Raw genomic sequence first — 5,095 nt, forward strand, 5'->3', positions numbered from 1 at the left:
AATAAAGTCATCTTGAATTGCAAAGAAAGCGTTCTTGCTTGAGATGAATCTTCAATACCTCCTCCATCTTACCCCAGACATGCTCAACAATGTTCATTCTGTTGACTGGGCTGGCCAATCCTGCAGCATCTTGACCTTCTTTACTTTCAGGAACTTTGACGTGGAGGCTGAATATAAACTGTCCACACTTTAGCAATAAGGCTACTGAACAACTGATTTAAACTAAACATGACCAAACAATGAATGCTGCACAGTTGTGAATTTATTAGTCACTACAGTATTAGAGTTGGATGGAACAATTTCAACACAAACTGAAAAAGGAATATTTTGTAAAAAAAAAAAGCAAAACCTTTTCACTCTAAAATACGCTGGGGTGTTTCTATCCAAATGTGAGGTAAATATTGACAAAACCAACACATTTATTGCATTTTGTTTTTAAACTCAGCAGCTTCATATTATACCCAAAATTGGATAGAACAACAGCGTTTATCAATATTTCTAAACCATAAAACATTAAAGAAAACTGAAAAGCCGTACAGTACATCTACACCACTCCATTCCTCTCAATATGTCAGTAACTAAAAACAAAATGTGCATAAAATTCAAACACAACCATTAACGCAAAATACTTCACGAACATGGCAAAATGTCTATATAATCTGATTAGTAACATTTCCTTTGGTTCAAAAAGTCCAAATTCTGCACAAAACTGTTAATATACAGACCTCAGATTTGGTATTCAACATTATTCATCAGCATAACGATGACCCGATTGTGTTAGTTCTATAAAACAAAGTCATATTTGCCTCAAAAATACCTTCAGTTAACAAACCAAAGCCTCAGTACAAGACGACAGATGATTAAACTCGTATATTCCTTTTCAAATGCATCACGTCACAGTGCACATGTGACCACCGCACATGCTATGGTGTTAGAATGATGAACAAAACAGTTTAATATGCATAAAAACGTTTCAAGAAATTATTGCATCCATAAAAGGTTAATAAGCCAGATCAAATAAGAATACCATTAGAGGAGAGAAAAAAGTACGGTAAATTCCAGCTTTTATAAATACAACATACTAGTTTATTACTGTTCCCTTGTTTAAATCAGGGGTTCTCAAACTATTCAGCTTGCGACCCCCAAAATGACAATGCCAGTGACTCGCGACCCCCAATAACCTCTGAAGCCTTGAAGCATGCAATGGCGCACACACACCAACAGACCCAAGTCTATTCTTCGTCTAATTTTAAATGTATGCGAGTGCTGTAAAATGAGCCAGAAAGTTTAACCTGATGTTATAAAAATCAATCTGCTGCATCTGACGATACTGCTGTCTTTAATATAATGTAATAACCCCAGGGGTCGCAATCCAATAGAACTATAAGCTACTATATTAACTGTATAGTATATAGTAACTATAAACAACTATTTTTTTTTGTCTTCGGTAGGTTATGGATAAAATACGGTCATTCTTATGGTTTAATAAAAATAAATAGATTTTTGGAAATCACCAGGCGACCCCCCCTTCATTGTCCCGCGACCCCTAGGATGGTCCCGACTCCCACCTTGAGAACCACTGGTTTAAACTGCATTGGAATAACATATCTGACAACCGTTGAGTTATTATGAACTGATTTATCATCTTCACTCGGCTACTGAAAGACTGATTCAGTCGGGCACTAGTGAAAACAGTAATTAGTTCTGGCTCAGAAATGTAAAGAACTTGTAAAAATATTGTGCTTTAACCGTCTGTATGGAATAACCTTGAATGTATTGTTTGTAACATATTAGTAAATACATCCTCTGTGCAATTCTTCAATCTTTTACATTCCAAACCTCCTCAAAACACCTTTTCTTCAATAGTCATCGTGCAATACATTTTTTTTTTTTTGTGAAAATTCAGTAGTCTGGCTTACAGAAGTACTGTTTTTCCATGTAATATCTACATGTATGCATAGCACATTGCCTAGAAAGCTTTTCAATGTGGTTAAAAGACATCCAAACATGGATGTCTTAGCTAAAACCAGGCTAAATTTAATAGATGTCAAACAAAAGTATGAAAATAAGACATATTAGACGCACTCAAATTGTTTTGGCTGCTTGTTCAAACTACTTAGTTAAAATGAGCTAAATCAACACAATTATTGAGTTTTTTTGGGGGACAACTTAATTGTTTTATGTTCAATCAACTTAATTGATTTGTGTTGGGACAACATGAAGGAATCGTGCAGCATTTTTACAGTGTATTTGCTGATCAGTCTATTTTTGGGCTATTGTTAGGCGTCTCTTAGATGTTCACTGATTTTATTTAGCCTTGTTTTAGTTTCGACGTCGATCAGATTACTTTTAAACACAGAAACTGCTTACTGGGTACATTTGAAAGCCTGTTTGAAATATGGGCCCATGTATTTTTACATATCGACCATACTCTACGCGAATACACAAATGTCTCACAAGTGCCATGTCCAGCTTTGCATGCAATAAGGTGCAGTCATTTAGTGAAATTTCTCCAACCAAAAATGGTTCAATGTCTCCTTGCTCAGATCACACCTGGTATTGAGGGTTTGCACAAATTTGCAAGTCAGTTCTCATGGTTAATAATATATGATGCTTTTAATCCGTGTTAATAAACAGATTATTTTGGAGTGAAAAAGATATACGGGGGGAAAAAAAAAAAGATGTAGACTTTTCAACGAACATGACTAAACATTGAAAACAGTGCTGTGTGCTCAGCTAAATGTGCTCATCATATATATGACATTTATCAGTTGAGACTTTATGAAGGGCTTGTAGGATGTTTAAAGCGGCCCAAATTGCATCAGGAAAACACACGCAAATAAAGTTTTGGCTTTAAAGGGCCATGAAAGCCCCTCGTTTCAGCAGGGTGTTTTCACACCTCTACTTTGGAAAAAGTCAGAAAAGTGGGCGTGTCCAGCTTTGTTTAGGGGGGAGTGTCGGAGGAAGAAAAGAGGGAGGGTGTGGGAGTGTCTATTTGGGCGCGCTGAGTTTCAGAGTCAAAATACACACACACAGGGGACAAAGTGACTGTGTTTACATGGACATCTGTAGTCGAATTATTTGCCAAATTATTAAATGTCGGACTTTAACTGCAGTTTGGCTCTTTCATTCAGGGAATTCAGTCATGTCCCTCGCGACAAACGAGACATTTGATTCGAGAAACTGCTGTAAGCGTGTATTTTTCATGCAATGTTTGATACCGCACGGCGAATGAGAGAAAAAAAACCTTCAGCATATTCCGGTCACAAAATGCGGTGAAAATACTACACGACGGTAATAGTTTGGTTGTAGTGCTAACATGTTTACACTCGGTGCAATAGTTTGTTCGATACGAACAAACTGAATAAACAAAGAGCACTGGTCGCTCACTTACCAAATCTGTAGAGACGGGACAATCACCAGCAACTAGAGCCGCGTCTTTATGAAGAGGAGACTACAAGCGAATCCGGATCTCAGCGTTTGCAGATGAGAACAGCTCTCAGGTAAACATTGTTCCTCCTTAGACACGTAAGTTATTGTTGTCGAGCGTCGCGTACACTGTTAATCCACGTGACTCCAGCTGCGCTCTCACAGTGAGAAAATGAAAACAAAACTTAACTGCAGCAAACTATAAAAGCAACACTTCACGCTTGTTTTGCCAACACAACGTGGCGTCTCTGTCGGCTAAACACTGTGACAGTAATGAATATTAATGAAGTTGCACAATAGAGCGCGCTGATTGGTTTGAACCAAGCTTTACTCATGCATTAATGCAGCAGGCTGTAAGACGTAATAAGACACACTCTGGCACAGACGTCCAGTCTGCACGCTGGAATACAGGCTATTATGTCATGACCGTGACGCAGCTTCAAAAATTAGTTTCAAACCGGAAGTACGAATTTGCTTGAAATAACGCAAAAACAACCAATTTACACTTTTTAGTGAAATATAAGTGTCCTAATAGTGTTTTTAGCAGTGTGGGACACATATACGACTGTCAACAGCTCAAAAAATGTGTTTTGGTGTTTCGTGATCCTTTAAATGGACAGTTCAACCACAAAATGAACATTCAGTTTGAGTTTTTTTTTTCTTCTGTTGAACACAAAGAAAGATATACTGAAAGATTGCTAGGGGGAAAACAGCCATTGACGTTCATAGTATTTTTGTTCCAAAAATTAATGTAAATGGTTGTTTTTTTCTCCTTCATTCTTCAGAATATCTTGTATTGTGTTCAACGGAAGTGTAGAACCACAGGAGTGTGAGGAAAACCTTTATTTTTTAAGGAAACTGTGTCTTTAGGATTGTGTTTCTGACAATAGTATTAAGGAGTAATACACAGCACTGTGTGACTATCAGCGTATTCAATTCAAAGTGACTCATCCTTATGCCCTAATCTCTTCTAAAGGGGTTTACCCTTCGGAGTGAACACTTCAAAGGGATTAAGGCATAGGGATGAGCTCTTCTGAATGGAACACAGTGTTCAACGTCAATCAACTTCCCTAGCAAACCATCATGGAGACCCAAAGTGTCCATAAGATGAAATCAAAGTAGCCAGCTTTAAAGCACTTTGATTTGGAAGGACATATCAATTTGGCGGCCATGATTGTTTTCACACCCTTCGGAGGGTGACATATTCTGGAATGTTTAGTTTGGAATGTTGAAAGAAGAAAAAACAAGCATAATTGAGCATTCTGGCGTTTTGGGGTCAAAACATTTGACATCATGTACAGGACATGGTTTGTTTTGATGTCTTGACATTTATACGTCCATCAAACTGCGTTACGGTTCATCTGGAGGCAGACTGACACCATTTTCCTACTTGTTTGGTGCGCAAAGTCTGTATGTTTACATTTTGAAGAAAGGAACGATGGATGCTAAGGGAGTAATCACAATAAAATTGATTTGAATTCAGACCAAAGTGTGAACACAAGCTTGGAATGCAGTTTTATCAATCTGATCCCATTTCGACCAATTCCAGACGTAATGTACGAAAATACATTTGATTGGTTGATTTCACTAAAGAGGAGGGGGTAGAGGAGCTCGAATCTTTTCAAACACCAATAAAAGAGTCGACTGCATGTCTACTGTGTGGATG

The 5,095-nt window shown here is 37.7% G+C and overlaps 1 protein-coding gene across 7 annotated transcripts in view; it reads right to left on the bottom strand.

Annotated features, from left to right (window-relative positions):
* Window positions 1-244: 244 nt before the first annotated feature.
* Window positions 245-5,095, bottom strand: part of hmox2b (heme oxygenase 2b) — a 59,125-nt gene continuing 54,274 nt past the window's right edge. For all 7 annotated transcript variants that reach the window (XM_002661099.6, XM_073944175.1, XM_005168472.6 and 4 more), the window contains one exon: window positions 245-5,095. This exon is cut by the window's right edge and continues 1,273 nt beyond it. The gene's annotated coding sequence lies outside the window, so the exon portion shown is untranslated.

This window comes from Danio rerio, chromosome 3 (assembly GCF_049306965.1).
Source record: "Danio rerio strain Tuebingen ecotype United States chromosome 3, GRCz12tu, whole genome shotgun sequence".
Lineage (NCBI taxonomy): Eukaryota > Metazoa > Chordata > Actinopteri > Cypriniformes > Danionidae > Danio > Danio rerio.